This window comes from Rutidosis leptorrhynchoides, chromosome 9 (assembly GCF_046630445.1).
Source record: "Rutidosis leptorrhynchoides isolate AG116_Rl617_1_P2 chromosome 9, CSIRO_AGI_Rlap_v1, whole genome shotgun sequence".
NCBI lineage: Eukaryota > Viridiplantae > Streptophyta > Magnoliopsida > Asterales > Asteraceae > Rutidosis > Rutidosis leptorrhynchoides.
In genome coordinates, this window is record NC_092341.1 from 43,227,574 (window position 1) to 43,248,048 (window position 20,475).

A 20,475-nucleotide genomic window follows, 5' to 3' on the forward strand; every position below is an offset into this window, starting at 1 on the left:
AAAGCCTGTTAAACTCATGTTAAAAATCTAGTGATGCAAGTAGGGTTTAATCAGGATCATGTAATTGCTTCTTGTTCTTGGTTAGGAATTCGAGCTCTTGATTATTATATAACAATTGATGAATCAACCTTCATCAATTAAAACCCTAAATTAGTTAAACATTACCCTAAACCAAAATTATTATTAGGGTTTAAATATCTCTTTGATGAATCAAAATCCCTAATTTTTGCTATCAAAATCCCTAATAATTTAAACCTATAAGATGCAAAAAAAAAATTGAAACATTACCGTTTGTATGATACTCGTGATTCAGGAAACGATTGCGATGAAGATATGTAGCTTCAATTCACCCATAAGAATCAACCTTTTAAGCCCTAGTCGACCTTACAATTAATGCACGAAATGCAGCTTCAAATCACCCATATGAATCAACCTTTTAAGCCCTCGACCTTACAATTAATGCACGAAAGCCTAGATAGAATCTTCGTATTCAATCTTCTTCAATTGATTGATTGATTGTTGAATGTGAATCGTTATCGTGTGTGAATTGTAGAAAAAGATTTTAGGGGCAAAGAGTGACGATTTTGAACTTAGTATATAAAATATGTATTGAGTTGGATTAGGGAATTGAATAAGGAAGGAAGAATAACACCGATGGGTTAAGATAATTAGGGAATTAAATTTGAGAGCGCGTGATTGAAAGAAGGGTAATTAAGGGATATTATTGTTAACAATTGATTTATTAGCTAATTTTTTTAGTGAATGAATAAGGACCGTTAGATCAAGGGGTATTGTAATGTAATTTTCTAATCTAATGGTGATTAAGGAAATTTTGAAAACAATTATTAGCTAATCGAAACTCTATTTGAATGTATATAGTGGTCATGCATATGTGTGTGTTGGATGTGGTCTGTGGGGATCCCACATAATTCCTTATATATATATATATATATATATATATATATATATATATATATATATATATATATATATATATATATATATATATATATATATCATGCATAGTGTGTTGGTAGGTTATACTCCGTAATTTATTTATATCTTCTATACATAAAGTTATATAAATATATAAATATAATTGATTTTAAACGTTTTTATACAGGGTGATAATTTGTACTCATTTCATTTGATTTTAGCTAACCAGTGCTCTATCTTTATTCTTGTAATAGATTTATGCTTTTAATTATATAAACCCAAAAGAAATGCGGGTTTTAAGAAAAGAAAAAAAACGCTAAATTGTGCAAAAACCACAATACCATTTTAATATTAATGGGGAACTTTTCTATTTGATTATATATAAATTTGTGAATGTTAGAATTATAGTATGTTTAGATTTTTTAATATGAGAAAATGGTTTATAGTTTATTTAGTTTTAAGTGATTAGTTAAATGTATTTAATTAGTGATCACAATTGATGAGGGGTATTTTGGGTAAATATAAAATAGGTGAAGAAGACACTTTTGAAAGTAATGTTTTTATATTAGTGAAATGATTATTGTTGTTGTGTGTATCGATTTGGAATGCACCAAGCCTTTTTATAGGCATATTAAGTCGGTGCTAATCCTTCCAGCATCATCTGATTTTTTTTTTCTTTTCTAATCTAGTAACCTCTACTAAATTACATCATAAATATCTACTATTAAATATCTTTTACTAATAGTTAATTCTAGATAAATCTAGAAATACATTATAGTTTAACACTCCTCCTTAATGTATTTTAGTGTTACTCCGAGCATGTTACGTAGGAACTCGAACTTTGGTCTTGGAAGTGCTTTAGTGAAAATATCTGCAAGCTGCTCTTCAGTCATGCAATATTTTAATTCAATATCTTTCTTAGCGGAGACTTCTCGCAAAAATATTTGATATCAATGTGTTTTGTTCTACCATGGAATACTGGATTCTTTGCCATTGCGATTGCAGACTTGTTGTCACAATATATCTTTGTAGCTTCGTCTTGTTTCTCGCCCATGTCTTCTAGTATTCTTCTTAACCATATAGCTTGATTAGCTGAGTTAACGGCTGCGATGTACTCGGCTTCGGCTGATGATTGTGCCACTGTTTCTTGTTTCTTTGATACCCATGAGAATACACCAGATCCAAGTGTGAATGTTTATCCCGAAGTACTTTTCATGTCATCCACTGATCCGGCCCAATCACTGTCTGTGTATCCATGAAGCTTCGAGTCTATAGTGGGCTTGTACCATATTCCATAGTCCATGGTACCTTGCAAGTATCTTAATATTCTTTTAGAAGCTCCGTAATGTATTTGAGTAGGGTTTTGCATGTACCTGGATAGTAGACTCGTTGCGTACATAATATCTGGTCTTGTAGCTGTTAGATATAGTAGACTTCCAATGAGACTTCTGAATCTTGAAGCGTCTGCTTTCTCCGATCCATCCTCTTGTCTCATCTTCTCATTGGCAACTAGTGGCGTCGTGACAGTTTTACAACCGTATACTTTAAACTTTTTCAGGAGATTTTCTGTGTATTTCTTTTGGCATATGAAGATGCCTTCATTTTCTTGACTGATTTCGATGCCAAGAAAATAGCACATCAATCCAAGGTCGCTCATCTCGAACGTTTTCATCATGTCTTCTTTAAATTCTTGTATCATTCTCTCATTGTTTCCGGTATATATAAGATCATTTACATACAAGGAAATAATGAGAGTGTCAGAGTTACCTTGAATTTTGATGTAGAGTGTAGGCTCACTTTGACTCCTTCTGAATCCTGAACTTGTGAAGTAGTTGTCTATGCGGCTATACCATGCGCGTGGCGCTTGTTTTAGTCCATATAAGGCTTTCTTTAGCTTTAGGACTTGATCTTCTTTTCCTTTCTTAATGAACTCTTGTGGCTGTTCGACGTATATTTCTTCTTCTAGAAACCCATTGAGAAAGGCTGATTTCACATTTAGTTGGTGAATCTTCCATCTTCGTTGAGCTGCTAGCGCCACAAGTGCTCTTATAGTATCTAGTCGTGCTACGGGTGCGAAAGTTTCGTTGTAGTTGATAATGCTAAAAACGAACATATATTTCATAGCATTATCCCTCAAGAAAGACAAGCTTTTAGTTGCAATTGTTCTATTTACAAGTGATATTCGTTTAAATAATAAAAGGTGAAGACAAAAGATAGATTCGACGAATTGAAGACGCAAACGACCAAAAAGCTCAAAAGTACAAAATACAATCAAAGAGGTTCCAATTATTGATAAGAAATGTCTCAGAATTACAAGAGTACAAGATTCAAAACGCAAAGTACAAGATATTAAATTGTACGCAAGGACGTTCGAAAATCCGAAACCGGGACCAGAGTCAACTCTCAACGCTCGACGCAACGGACTAAAAATTACAAGTCAACTATGCACATAAATATAATATAATATTTAAATAATTACTAAAATTATTTATATATTATATTTATTTATATAATCCGTCGGCAAAGAAGATCCAAACTTGTGTGAGCTGTAAAATCAAACTCTGCGACTTGCGGAGTTTGAAGTGTTAGAATGCCGCGAGTCGCGGAGCCTCCCTGGACAAAAATGCCTATAAAAGCCAGCGCAATTCGACGTTTTATATATCCAAAATATCAATCTCTCTATCATATACGTAAATTATATATATATATTTATATTTTAATTTTAATTTTAATTTCTAATAATAAGGGTATGTTAGCAAATATTGTAAGGGTGTATGTAGAAATTCTGTCCGTGTAACGCTACGCTATTTTTAATCATTGTAAGTTATGTTCAACCTTTTTAATTTAATGTCTCGTAGCTAAGTTATTATTATGCTTATTTAAGACGAAGTAATCATGATGTTGGGCTAATTACTAAAATTGGGTAATTGGGCTTTGTACCATAATTGGGGTTTGGACAAAAGAACGACACTTGTGGAAATTAGACTATGGGCTATTAATGAGCTTTATATTTGTTTAACTAAATGATAGTTTGTTAATTTTAATATAAAGATTTATAATTGGGCGTCCCTATAAATAACCATATACACTCGATCGGACACGATGGGCGGGGTATTTATATGTACGAATAATCGTTCATTCAACCGGACACGGGAATGGATTAATAGTCACTAGAATTATTAAAACAGGGGTGAAATTATGTACAAGGACACTTGGCATAATTGATAACAAAGTATTAAAACCTTGGGTTACACGCAGTCGATAACCTGGTGTAATTATTAAACAAAGTATTAAAACCTTGTTACAGTTTAAGTCCCCAATTAGTTGGAATATTTGACTTCGGGTATAAGGATAATTTGACGAGGATACTCACACTTTATATTTATGACTGATGGACTGTTATGAACAAAAACCAGACGGACATATTAAATAATCCAGGACAAAGGACAATTAACCCATGGGCATAAAACTAAAATCAACACGTCAAACATCATGATTACGGAAGTTTAAATAAGCATAATTATTTTATTTCATATTTAATTTCCTTTATTTTATATTTAATTGCAATTCTAATTATCGTACTTTTATTTATTGTTATTGTATTTAATTGCACTTTTAATTATTGTACTTTTTAATTATCGCAATTTTATTTTATCGCACTTTTATTTATCGCAATTTCATTATCGTTATTTACTTTACGCTTTAAATTAAGTTGTATTTATTTTTAATATTTTACATTAGGTTTTAACTGCGACTAAAGTTTTAAAATCGACAAACCGGTCATTAAACGGTAAAAAAACCCCCCTTTTATAATAATAATATTACTTATATATATATTTGTATTTTTATAAATTAAACTAATATAGCGTTAAGCTTTGTTTAAAAAGATTCCTTGTGGAACGAACCGGACTTACTAAAAACTACACTACTGTACGATTAGGTACACTGCCTATAAGTGTTGTAGCAAGGTTTAAGTATATCCATTCTATAAATAAATAAATATCTTGTGTAAAATTGTATCGTATTTAATAGTATTTCCTAGTAAAATTTAATAGTATTTTATACCCCTTAGCTTTAACATCAAGTATTTTTGGCGCCGTTGCCGGGGAACGCCGAAGCGAAACGCCACATAAAAAAAGATTTTTATTAAGTTTTATTTAGTTTTGTAAAAATACATTTTAAATATTAAAAAATTTAAAAATTTAAAAACCGAAAAAAAAATATATATATATATATATATAAATCTATTTTTAAGATTTTTATAAAATTATAAAGTATTTCTATTTTTATTTTAGTTTTTAAAACATAAGTTCTTATTTAATTTATATAAATATTTTATTTAATTATTAAAACAGAAAATTAAAAACAGAAAAATAAAAAAATAAAAAAAATAAATTACGAAACCTGTCAAACGAAAGTACCTAATCTGAAATTTCAAACCCCGCGACTCGCGGAGTTTGATGCCAAGTGGAACCGCGACTCGCGGAGTTTAACCTGACTCGCCTGACAGAACCCTAATCTGCATTTAATACGGAGTAATTAATTATTATTATTATTTTAACCCTAATTAGTTTAATTATTATTATAATTTAGTTTAAGTTTTTAATTAATATTAATTAGTTTAAGTTTTAATTTAATTAGTATAATTAATTATAATTAGTTTTAATATATATAAAAATTAATGCTTTTATAAAATAATATAAAAATAATATTTTTATAAAAATTGTAATTTTTACAACTTTTAGTATATTTTTATATTTTGTCCCTTTTTAATTGTTTTAGCGTATAATTTGTATTTTTTTGCTCGTATTTAGTTTTAAGTCATAGTTTTTGCCATAGTTATTTTTATTTCTAGATTTTTAGGATTTGCCGTAAAATTCCTTAAGTGCTTTTTCTTTACACTAAGATTTAAGTGTTTTAGAATTTTGCGACACCTTTTTAAGATTTAGTTCCTTTTTTAAGTTATTGCCATTTGGGTATAGTTTTACTTGTAAGCCTTAATATTTTTAGACGCAACTTTTAATTCTTAGTTTTTAGTTCCTTTTTAAGTTTCGATGCGCTACTTTCTTATTTTTATTTTTCGACGCCTTTTACCTATGTATCAATTATCACTCCAATTAGTAATCTCAATTTGCAATTTTAATTTTAAGTTAGTGATAGTAATAAGATTGGGTTAGTCGAGTGCTTTAAAGTTTTATAGTCACTCTTTTTCTTTCTTATTTTTCGACGCCTTTTATTTTTCAACCCCTTTTTTTCCGACACTTTTTCCGACGCGCTCTTTCTTTTTCTTTCTTATTTCTAGCCATTCTAGTTTTTAGGACATAGATTTTTATTCTATTTCTTCTCTAAATTTCTTAAAATTACGAAAATTTATTTTAAGTGGTTAAATTGATAGACATCAAAATTTTCTGGTTCGTAGTAATAGTTGGATTTGTACGTGGACCGGGTTATTGGAGCCAAACAGTACTCAATTATATTGAGACCAAACGAATCATGCCCCTCTGCTGCATCTTTTGGCTATTCGAAACGTGGGCAAAATCAGAAAAGTCTATTAATTGGATAACTTATATAATTTTTCTTTCCTTTTAAAAACTAATAGGATATTCAGTGAATGCACCGAGCAAGACGTTCACCACCTTTTGTACGTTCACCACCTGTAACCAGATCAAGACATCTAGCTAATATTGTCGCCGTTGATTTTACCTTAGAATTGTCATCCAGTCGACCAAGTACTCCAATTCAAATTTTCGATAATCCATTTTTTGAACCCGACCTCACAATTGAGAATCCGGAGAATATTCAGGGACGATTCATAGATCCTGAACCATTAATTTTTCCTCCGGAACCACCAATCATTCAAACAGAGATTGTTGAGGAACGAACCATTAAATCAGAATCCTCTAGTGATTCAGATTCAACAAATTCAATTATGGAAAATCTGGAACCTCTAAGTATGGAAGACCGAATGAGAGCTAAACGCACTGGCCAAGGTCACGCAATTACTCATCCTGACATTAATGCGCCAGATTATGAAATCAAAGGACAAATTCTACATATGGTGACTAATCAATGCCAATTTAGTGGTGCGCCGAAGGAAGATCCAAATGAACATCTTCGTACCTTTAATAGAATCTGCACACTATTTAAAATCCGAGAAGTTGAGGATGAACAGATATATCTCATGTTATTTCCCTGGACTTTAAAGGGAGAAGCCAAAGATTGGTTGGAATCGTTACCTGAAGGGGCGATTGATACATGGGATGTTTTAGTTGAAAATTTTCTTAAACAATTCTTTCCGGCATCTAAAGCCGTAACACTTCAAGGAGAAATTGTTACATTCACCCAGAAACCGAATGAAACTCTATATGAGGCGTGGACAAGATTTGAAAAGTTATTAAGAGGATGTCCGCAACATGGTTTAGACACCTGTCAAATAGTACAAATATTCTACCAAGGATGCGACATCACTACAAGGAAAGACATAGATATAGCAGCTGGTGGTTCTATTATGAAGAAAACAGAAACTGATGCTTACAAAATTATTGATAACACTGCTTCCCACTCACATGAGTGGCTGCAAGAAAAAGATATCGTTAGATCATCTAAAGCAGCTAGAGCCGATTCTAGCCATGACTTAGATTCCATTTCCGCAAAGATAGATGCTGTCGAGAGACGAATGGAAAAGATGACTAAAGATATCCACTCAATACGAATTAGTTGTGAGCAGTGTGGAGGACCACATTTGACAAAACATTGTCTTAGTATTGAACTAACAATAGAACAAAGAGAGAATATTTCATACATAAACCAAAGGCCTGGAAATAATTATCAGAATAATTATCAACCGCCAAGACCAATTTACAATCAAAACCAGAATTACAACCGAAATGTTCCATACAACAACCAACAAGGTCCTAGCAATCAACAAGTATCCAATAATACTTACAATCAGCAAAGACCTAATTTTCAAAACAAACCACAACAAACCGATGATAAAAAACCGAATTTAGAAGATATGATGACGAAGCTAGTTGAAACTCAAACGCAGTTTTTCACATCTCAGAAACAAACTAATGAACAAAATGCTCAAGCATTTAGAAATCAACAAGCTTCTATTCAAAATTTGGAACAAGAAGTAAGTAACCTAGCAAGGTTAATAGGTGAAAGAAAACCGGAAAGTCTACCTAGTGATACAAATGCTAACCCCCGGAATGAAATAGCTAAAGCCATTACCACAAGAAGTGGTACAACACTTAAACCACCTGAAATACCTGTAATTTCTGATGAAGCTATTCCTACTCCACAAGAACCACAACCTGATCAAGATAAGGAAACAGAACCGTTAGTTGAAAAGGTTAATGAAGATAACACAGTTAAGGCAAAACCTTATGTTAAACCATACCAACCACCACTTCCTTACCCAAGTAAAATGAAGAAAGAGAAACTTGAAGCCGAGCAATCCAAATTCTTGGATATGATTAAACAGATAAATGTAAATCTTCCTTTCATTGATGTGATTTCAGGAATGCCTAGATATGCTAAATTTCTGAAAGATCTAATCTCAAATAGAAAGAAAATGGAAGAACTCTCGGCCGTTACTATGAATGCTAATTGTTCTGCAGTGCTGTTGAATAAGATACCAGAAAAATTATCTGATCCAGGAAGTTTCACAATTCTATGTTTTCTGGGTAGTCTTAGTTCAATAGAAGCATTGGCAGACTTAGGTGCTAGTATAAATTTAATGCCGTATTCATTATACGCTAAACTAGACCTTGGAGAATTGAAACCAACAAGAATAAGCATACAACTAGCTGATCGATCAATAAAATATCCTAGAGGGATAATGGAGAACATGCTAGTTAAAGTTGGTACTTTAGTATTTCCAGTAGATTTTGTTGTTCTGGACATGGAAGAAGATTCTCAAGTTCCTCTCATATTAGAAAGACCATTTTTAAACACAGCTAAAGCAATGATAGACGTGTTTGGTAAGAAATTGACCCTAAGTATACAGGATGAGAGTGTTACCTTTTCAGTTGATAGAGCAATGCAACAACCGCAATCTGCAGATGATACATGTTATTATATTCAAACTATAGATTCACATGCAGAATTGTTAGAAGAATTTCCAGAATTACAAGGAATAGGAGAATGTTCTTTAGGAGAAGGTACTGAACCAATTGATGAAACTGAAATGTTAGCTACACTTATGACTAATGGATATGAACCAACAACAGAAGAAATTCAAATGCTAAAAGAAGAAGACAGATATCGATACAAATCATCGATAGAAGAACCTCCGACATTAGAGTTAAAGCCAATTCCAAACCATTTGGAATACGCTTATTTACATGGTGAATCTGAATTACCTGTAATAATATCGTCTTCTCTTACTGAAAATGAGAAATCTCAACTCATTTCTGTGTTGAAAGCTCATAAACCAGCTATTGCATGGAAAATTCATGATATTAAAGGAATAAGTCCTTCGTATTGCACACATAAAATCCTTATGGAAGAAGGTCATAAAACGCATGTGCAACGCCAACGAAGACTAAATCCTAATATGCAAGATGTTGTTAAGAAATAAATTATTAAACTGCTAGATGCAGGTTTAATTTATCCGATTTCTGATAGTCCATGGGTAAGCCCAGTTCAATGCGTGCCTAAGAAGGGTGGCATGACTGTCATTACAAATGAGAAAAATGAGCTTATTCCTACTAGGATTGTAACAGGATGGCGTGTATGTATTGATTATAGAAAATTAAATGACACCACCAGAAAAGATCACTTTCCCTTACCTTTCATTGATAAAATGTTAGAAAGATTAGCCGAAAATAGTTACTATTGTTTTCTTGATGGTTTTTCCGGATATTTTCAAATTCCAATAGTACCCGAAGATCAAGAGAAAACCACATTCACGTGCCCTTATGGTACTTTTGCTTACAAACGCATGCCATTTGGACTTTGCAACGCCCCTGCAACCTTTTAAAGGTGCATGATGGCGATTTTTCACGACATGATAGAAGAATGCATGAAAGTTTTCATGGATGACTTTTCAGTCTTCGGTGATACATTTGAAACATGTTTAGTTAATCTGGAATGAATGCTTATTAGATGCGAACAATCAAATCTAGTTCTTAATTGGGAGAAATGCCATTTCATGGTTAAAGAAGGCATCGTTCTTGGACATAAAATTTCAAAGGAAGGAATTGAAGTGGATAGAGCTAAAGTAGATGTAATTGCTAAACTTCCACATCTCACCAATGTTAGAGGAGTTAGGAGTTTTCTAGGGCATGCCAGTTTTTACCGACGTTTCATAAAAGATTTTTCTAAAATTGCCACTCCTATGAATAAACTCCTAGAAAAGGATGCTCCATTCATCTTTTCATATGAATGTATCAAATCTTTTAATATTCTTAAAGAGAAACTCACTAATGCACCGATCATGATAACACCAAATTGGAATCTACCGTTTGAACTAATGTGCGATGCAAGTGATTTTGCAATGGGAGCCGTTTTAGGACAAATGATTGAAAAACGATTTCAACCTATTTATTACGCTAGTAATACGTTACAAGGAGCACAAACAAATTACGCAACTACTGAAAAAGAACTCCTTGCTATTGTCTTTGCTTTTGACAAATTTCGTTCATATCTCGTTCTAGCAAAAACGGTGGTCTATACCGACCATTCTGCTCTTAGATACCTATTTTCGAAACAAGATGCTAAACCAAGATTAATCCATTAGATCTTACTCTTACAAGAGTTCGATATTGAAATCCGAGATAAAAGAGGAGCAGAAAATCTCGCCGCTGATCATCTTTCTCGTCTTGAAAATCCTGAATTAGAAGTTCTAAATGAATCGGCCATACAAGACAACTTTCCTGATGAATATCTATTGAAGATAGATTATAATGAAATTCCATGGTTTGCAGACTATGCAAACTACTTAGTATGTGGATTCCTTGAAAAAGGATTATCGTACCAAAAACAAAAGAAATTCTTCAGTGATATAAAACACTATTTCTGGGAAGATCCACATTTGTTTAAAAGTTGTCCAGATGGAATAATACGCCGATGTGTATTCGGAGATGAAGCTAGTAAAATTTTAAACCATTGTCACACAGGACCAACAGGAGGGCATTATGGGCCTTAACTCACAGCAAGAAAAGTTTACGATGCTGGATTTTATTGGCCTACAATTTTCAAAGACGCACACCTTCTTTGCAAATCCTGTGATGCTTGTCAAAGGGCCGGAAAAATAAATCAACGTGATGAAATGCCACAAAATGTCATTCAAGTATGTGAAGTATTTGACATTTGGGGTATTGACTTTATGGGTCCACTTCCAAAATCTCATAATAATCTCTACATTCTCGTAGCCATTGATTATGTATCTAAATGGGCGGAAGCACAAGCTCTCCCAACTAACGATGCACGAGTTGTAGTCAACTTTTTAAAATGTATTTTTGCAAGGTTTGGAACATCGAAAGCTTTAATAAGTGATCGGGGTACTCATTTCTGTAATAATCAACTTGAGAAAGTTCTTAAAAGATATGGAGTAACTCATAAAATCTCCACCGCATATCATCCACAGACAAGTGGACAAGTTGAAAACACCAACCGAGCTTTAAAACGTATTCTAGAGAAAACCGTAGGATCAAATCCGAAGGAATGGTCCATAAAATTGGAGGATGCACTCTGGCCTTTTAGAACAGCCTACAAAACTCCAATTGGAACCACACCTTTTAGACTCGTTTATGGAAAAGCATGTCATCTTCCAGTAGAAATTGAACACAAAGCATTTTGGGCTTTGAAGACATGTAATCTTGATTTACATGAAGCTGGACGTCTACGATTAAGTCAATTAAACGAATTAGAAGAATTAAGACAAGAAGCATACGAAAATTCGTTAATCTATAAGGAAAGAACGAAGAAATGGCATGATAAAAGAATCAGAAGTTCAAAAGAATTTAAAGAAGGAGACAGAGTTCTTCTTTTCAATTCACGATTCAAGCTATTTCCTGGAAAATTGAAATCAAGATGGCCTGGACCATTCATAGTCAAAAGAGTTTTCCCATACGGAACAGTAGAATTAATAAATTCAAATGGGATTGAATTTAAGGTTAATGGTCACAGAGTGAAACATTACATATATAGTCCGATGGAAGTTGACAACGAAGTTAATCACAATTTCGATACCAAAGCTAACTAAGTGTGGGGAGAATCAAGTCTTTAAAGGATAATGTGATGACCCAGAAATTTCGACTAAATTTAAACTTAATCTTTGTATGATTAACATTTCCGACACGATAAGCAAAGTCTGTAAAACTGAATCTCAAAATTTTTGAATTACTTTTATATATTTAAATACCCTTCGGTTGTTTTCGACGATTCGCGAACAATTATATGTAAATAGATACATATATACTATAACATGAAAAGGTAACAATGTATTAATTGTTTGATACCGTACATTAAACTTATTGGTTTAAATATCTATTTGAATGTATATGATAAGTTGAAATATTTATTATTAAAATTTATTTATAAATAACTTCCAATGTGTATTTAAAAACTGATTTATGTATATTAAAAAGATATATACATATATATAATAAACGATAGTAACATTCGTTTATTGATTCAATTGATATTTAGATAAGTTAACTAAAGCGTTTAAGATGAACCAGTTAAACACTAATTTGTTACAGTGTTTTCAAATTGCCACATTACTCAAAATGCTACAGTGTTTTCGAAAATCACTATTTGCTACAGTGAAATTGACTTTGCTACAGTGAATTGCTACAGTAAAATTTGACTTTGCTACAGTAACTTTGCTACAGTAAAACGCTATTATAAAAATGTATTTTAACAAATAGCGAGACGATGATTTATAGAAGTAAATGACCAAAACACTCGAAAGTTTAAGATACACTTTGAGTGATATAATTAAGGGATAATTTAAGGCTATTGATAAGGCTAAAAAGGAACATATATTTCATAGCATTATCCCCCAAGAAAGACAGGATTTTAGTTGTAATTGTTCCATATTCAAGTAATATTCGTTTATACTTAATAAGTGCGAAGACAAAAGGCGAAAACGAAGAATTGAAGACGGAAAGGTCCAAAATGCTCAAATGTACAAGATACAATTAAAAAGGTTCAAATTATTGATGAAGAACGTCTAAAAATGACAAGAGTACAGGTTGCGGAACGCAAAGTACACGATATAAAATAGTACGCAAGGACGTCTGAAAATCCGGAACCGGGACCCGAGTCAAGAAGAAACGCCCGACGCAACGGACCAAAAATATCTAGTCTACTATGCACAAGAATAAAATATAATATATAAATAATTATATTAATTATTTATATATTTATATTTATTTTATATTATGTCGACAAGCTAGGAGCCAAAATAATGTGAGCTGTCCCTGGTCCTCATGCGAGTCGCATGGCCAGAAGGCCATTTCCATGCGAGTCGCATGACTCCAGATTTCAGGTCAAGTGCTATAAATTCTCGAGTTTTGGCCAGATAAATCACACACACATATATATTATTTTTACTCCGTATTTATTTATTTTATTATAATTATTATTATTATTATTATTAATAATAATAAGATTATTATTAATCTTATTATTTTTATTATTAGTGTTATTATTTTTGCGATACAAAAATAATAATGTACATAAAATATTACGACGGAGTGCTGTCCAAGTAATTTTTCAAAACGAGTTTCCGAGAAAGCTAGAGCTAAGGAAAATATGGGTTATTGCCAAGGAGGTTATGGGTAATATTCGGGGGTATTTTTGTGAATCAAACCTCGTGCTTATTATCTCCAATGCGTATACGTGCTTTCCTGCAATATTGTATATCAATATTAAACAGTGAGTTTCATATGATCCCTTTTACTCAATATATTTTTGGGCTGAGAATACATGCGACTGTTTATAAATACTTAAAATACTAGATTTATATACGTGAGTTTCATATGATCCCTTTTACTCAATATATTTTTGGGCTGAGAATGCATGCGACTGTTTATAAATACTGAAAATACTAGATTTATATACGTGAGTTTCATAAGATCCCTTTTACTCTCTACATTTTTGGGCTGAGAATACATGCAAATGTTTTATTAACCGATATACAATATTTATATGTGTGAGTTTCATATGATCCCTTTTACTCAATATATTTTTGGGCTGAGAATACATGCGACTGTTTATAAATACTGAAAATACTAGATTTATATACGTGAGTTTCATATGATCCCTTTTTCAAACTATATTTTTGGGCTGAGAATACATGCGCAGTTTTATAAACTGTTTTACTAAATGGATACAAATACTAAAACTGATTTTGTGTGAGTTTCATTGCTCCCTTTTTAATTGCTTTTGCAATATATATTTTTGGGCTGAGAATACATGCAATTTATTTTAAACGCAATGGATACAAGTACATACTTAATTCTACACTGAGTTTGAACCGAAAATCCCTTAGCTTTGGTAACTAGTAGCTGCCAGTACATAGGATATGGACTGGTGGGCGCGAATAATTGTATATGGATCCATAGGGCTTGACATCCCCGTCTGTTCCAGGTATAGAAAGAAACTCTAGCCTGAACTATAAAACAGACGTATGCTATTTGAAGTTAGTACACGTTGGATTGCGTGTATTGTACATGTTGGTTGCATGTTAAACGAGGGGTACTTATTATAAACGTTAAAGTTTAGTTACCAGGGTTCTCAATTTTGTAGAACCGATTGATAAACGTTTCGGATGAAACAACTGAAATCTTGTGATTCACCTTTTATTTAAAACATAATGATAAACGTTTTGAATAAAACAACTGAACTTTTGTAATCCACATTGATATACGGATTATGTGTAATATTAAAACTATGAACTCACCAACCTTTGTGTTGACACTTGAAGCATGTTTATTCTCAGGTTTCTAGAAGTCTTCCGCTGTTTGCTCATACGTGATACAAGTTATGTGCTTGGAGTCATACATGCTATATACAAGAAACTTGCATTCATCAAACCATTACCATGTATCTTATTTTGACTGTATTGTCAACAGATGTATTATTGTAAACCATTTAAATGGTGATTGTCTATACGTAGGAATCATCAGATGTAAAAAAAACCTGGAATTTATATATTCATTTATGAAATACCTTTTCAAACGAATGCAATGTTACAAAACGTATCACATAGAGGTCAAATACCTCGCAATGAAATCAATGAATGACGTGTTCGTCCATATGGATTTGGAGTGATCGTCACAGATAATATGTATTTCTGTTAGAGTTAGATTTTCTGTTTTCGTGTAGTTCTCGAAAATGGAACCCGAATGGTCTTTCCCTAGCAGACCCTAAAGAACTAGTTTTCTCCCCCCATTCTAAATTTTTTATTTTTTTAGGATTTACGAGATGAAGACTTCCTGGGAACTAAACCATGGTCTAATGCTACACGCTTTGATCACTAAACGTAATAATGATATACTTCCGAGTGAAATAGTATCATTAATCAGAGGTAAATTGGACGGAGTAAGAAAAGAATCCAGATGCGAAGATAATAAGTTACAATTTGGTAAAGGAAAATCAAAATTCGCAGCGAAAAGGAGAGCACGACACCTTGAAAAATGTCACAAATGCGGAAAATGGTCACACGAAGGTAAATGTTCAAATAATCAAACTTATTCAAACACCGAGTTTGTTACTTTATGCAGAGATGGACCGTTCATATGTTTAGAAAAAAAAAACATTAAATGCTCGAGGTTACGCCTATGTAGCCATGGAAAATCAATTAGTCCGACTATCTTATGAGTGGGCTAGAGCATATCATTAAGAATTTTATTTCACAGGTAAGTTTGTACAGTTTTCATTTTTATTTTTATTTTTATTTTTAACCTTTTGATAATAAACGCTAATTTGTTCGCTATAAAGTATTAAATTGGTATTCAATAAAATTAGGTCTTGCGACCGAAATTATTGATATCATACAAAAATTTATTACATCACTGCGAAATTTAACGTTTATTCTTAAGGTATAAATATCTTTAATCAATCAACACAAAATATTTCAAAAATTCGTCATGAGTTAAATTAGGTCATGGAACCGAAATTACTTTACCGAAAAGAGGGGCGTATATTTTTGATAATATTTGATTGATTAAAGTGGGATAAAAGCTAAAAAGATTTTTAATTTTATTTTTACCATGTTTTAAAATTAATATATAAAAATTAAAAAAAATATTGTAAACTTTTTAAATTAATATATTTAAAATTGTAAATATTTGAAAAATTGATATTTTTAATATAATTTTGTATGTATAAAAACAAAAATATAATTTAAGCTTGGTGTGAATTTATAATATGAATTTTTAATTAAGTTTGGTGTGAATTTTTAATTTTATGCATTTTAAATTTAAGTTTGGTGTGAATTTAAAAACAAAAATTTACTTTATTTCGCTAAGTTAAAAATATGATTTTTAAAATTCGTCGTGAGTTGAAGACTAGGTCGTTGAACTGAAATTGCTTTACCCGAGGGAGGGACGAGAACTTTTATTATCATTATTTTTAATCTTATTGAATTAAAGTATGCCAAAAACATTAAAAAACCTAAAAATCTTTGCTTTTAAAACAATAGCTAAAAAAGACAAATTTTAAAATTTTGTCGAGGGACGGACTAGGACATCGTTCCGAAACGACCTCGTCCTAAATCATAAGGGAAACAAAATTTTAAAATTAATTAATTAATTGTTTTATAAGTTAAGTTATTATAAAAAAAAAAATACAAACTCCGCGACTCGCGGAGGATGCAAAATACAGAAAAAAATAAAACGCATGAATCAGACAGTCCCCAACACAACCACACCCCATTTTACTGCGAAAAACACCCGAAAAAACACACAAATCCGCAATTTTTGGCCATTTTTTATCAAATCTTTCACAAAATCATGTTGAGAAGAATGCTATCAAGGAATTACTCAAGGAAAACGGTAAATTTCTACACCTAAACACCATTTAATCCGAAAATTAGTGTTCTTGAACAAATTTATACCCAATTCGATTTTGATGCTTTTTAGTGTAATTATGCTTAAATTGCTTATGTATTATGCTTGTATAACCTAGAGTGATGCTATTTAACATGATTAGAAGCCTTAAACTTCAAATTTTGAGTAATCTAGGGTTTGTGTTCTTGAGCAATTTGGGACTTTTTGATATAAACAGGTTATGGCCGATTTTTGTCATGAATTATTGCTAAATTAAGTAGTGTAACATGTTTAGGTAGTTAAATGATCCAAACTTTGAGCCTAAACATGATTTTTGAGAATTAAAGTGGACTTTTTCAAGTCTAAAATTCATGAACTTGATTTTTGAGAGATAATGCCATTTGAAACTTGTTTAATTACTAATAATGATTATTTTGACATGTTATTTGAGTTGAATGCTTATGAACTTAGCGAAAATTTTCGTATATGCTTATTTGAAAAAGTGTAGATTTGATAAAAATATGAAAATGAGCATAAGTTTGATATAAATTGAACATGTCATTGTAATTATTTTGATTGACGATTTTGCTGACACTAATGCATATTTGGATGCACAAAAAATTGTGTTTGATGTGTTTTGCAGACTGAAAGGGGTGAATCTTCATCCCAAGCTCGCATTGCTCCTCCTGAGAATGCGGAACAACAAGATGTTGATAACCATTACAAACAAGATATACCTCAACCAGTTATGACATTTTCAGATATGCACGTGGAAAATTTGCACCCGAACTTGAGATTAGACAGACGTTGGATAGATTATCCAAAATACCAAAGGGGCTTGCATACTCTTCATTCTAAAGCTGTTGAAGTACCTAGGGTAATAGAATGGACACCGTTAGAAGCCGTAGAATTGGCCGAGCCAATTAGGGAATTACTTACTCAAAGGTATGGTAATTCTACTTTTAACGATTGGGTACATTTATTCAACATGCGTAGACCTGTATATAAAGTATGGTGTGAAGAATTATTGTGTAGTATAGAAATAAATGATCGGGTAACTAGTTTAACCGATCGAACTTTTATTAGATTTTTGTTAGGAGGTTCGATGCGCCACATGTCTCTACTAGATATGGCTCAGGCCTTACGTATATATACGCCTGAGGAGCTAGCATCTGCCGATTGTCGAGGGTTGATATTAAATGGTAGGAAGATTGATGAAAATTTTGATACGCATGGTGTATGGAGTCAAATGACTAGCCATCACCGATTTAAAGGGGGAAATTACTCTTATCTTGATATTGATAGAGTTGAATTAAGAGTAATCCATAGGTTTCTAGCGAACTCGATTACACAGCGAGGTAAAAATAAGGAAAAGGTAAATGAGCAAGATTTATTTTACCACATGTGTATTCGAGACCCACAAAGCGCTGTAAGTATACCTTATTGTGTGGGTTATTATTTATCAGCTATGGTTAGGGGGATGAGACCGCACAGTATAATAGGAGGTCGTATATTTATTACATTAATTGCTGAGTATCTCGATGTGGATATAAGTTGGGGGGGATTATTAATCGAAGAACCAGAACCCCGAGATACAATTGGTTTAAATGTATATCATGGTGCTAAGGTTTTGAAAAGGCGAAATAACGCCGCAGTAAGATATAATGGAAGACATCCACAGGTTGAGAGAAATCAACAGCCAGGTAATGTGGGAGGGGGAAATGAAATGACAGAAATGCAAAGGTTTATAGCTTCACAAGAGTATGAAAATGCTAGACATCGAGCATTTTAAGATTGGCAAGTTCATCAAAACCAAATCATAGCTCATTGCCAACATGTAGGTAGAAACTATATTCCTACTCCAACGCCCGTATTTTCTCCCTGGTCTATAGAGATCCAACCACCGTATCCTACTTATAACCCAGCTGAAGCATTTTATAACACATACGGTTATGCATGGAACCCCTACTGGTATCAGTATCAACCCTAATTTATTTAGTTTTATTTATTTTTGTAATGTTACTACATTTAACACTTATGCTGATATTGTAATAGTTTTTATAATTTTCTAACTTTTATTATTAGATTTTAATAATTTTTGAATGTGGGGTAATATACCAAACTTCAAAAATATGTATATATGTTTGCAGTTTATCTTATGTACACAACAGGGTAAAACAACGCATTTTCAAAGACTGGCATTAAGTTCAGCAAAAGCAACTAATTTTGACGACAAGATGCAAAATATATGTGAAATAACAACAAGACGGAATGAACAAATGATGTGCACCATTTATCATTCAAAACAAACGCTAATATGTTTGGAAAATTTGGTAAAATTTAATCATTTTTCTACGCTAATCACCCTCAATAATTTAAATTGTTACTAATTTCTTGCAAATGAGGGCATTGCAAGATCTTAAGTGTGGGAAGGGGTTAAATTCTTTCGGATTTTTAAAATTTTTATCTTAAACACTTGGTTACCATTAAAAATACTAGTAAAGCAGTAGTTGTATTAGAATCTAGTGCTCTCTGATAATAAAGAACAGCCCTAGTCTTATATACTGACTACCCAATTCTAGTAAAAATTTTCAAAATTTTCAATTAAATAAACTCAAAATCATGTTTATACATATTTATGAACGATAAAACTAGGTGTTAACACCGAAATTATTGTTACCTTGGAAAGGACATAAATTGAGAAAAACCAAAATGTTAGAATTCATTTAAAATGGAATAGAGGACAATAAAAAGGAAAATAAAAGCCAAGTGTGGGAAAATTACCAAGTTATTTTAAACATATGTCACATATTTTTGTACAAATAATTGAAAATACTTTTGTTTTGGACGATAATTAACTGTTTTACCCAATGAAAGGAAAGAAAAGATAGATCTACACGATGAATCAATTCCATCATTAAAAGGAAGTAAAGTCTTCCGAAAAAGAAACGCGCTTCTTGATTTAGGTCATGAAGTTGTCGTCCAGACCAGCTGTAGGTTGATGAAAAATCTAGAAAATTCATCTTTAAAATCAGCAGGAAATCCACGGACCTCGGCATCAAACAGGGTCGCCAAGTGGTCAGATTTATCCTAACCATGAGAAGGATTTTTCTCGTAAAATAGGGAGGACGCCGTGCAAATTAGCTGGATAAGACTAATGAATCAGATCCCCAGAAAGGATAATCTCCTTAAAGATCAAAAATCAGCTATTAAGACTGATATTACTCAATCCTTGAGATTGACCTTAAAGATTGAGAATTCAAACTCATGGAATTCGATGATATCTAAACTCGAGCTTGAACGAGAAAATATTTTGATCAAAAATTACAAACCGATTTGTTTTCTAAAAACCCATTTTCAATGAAATTCATTACCTTTGAACGTAAAATCCTAGGAATTCACCTGGAATTCATTAGGTCACCTGAACCAAATCGAGTGTCAATCGTAAGAACGGTGGTTGCATAGCATGGTCAAAGATAGGACCTTGTGCCAGACCGAAGAAAAATTATAAGGGTGAGCTTTACTATTGCTC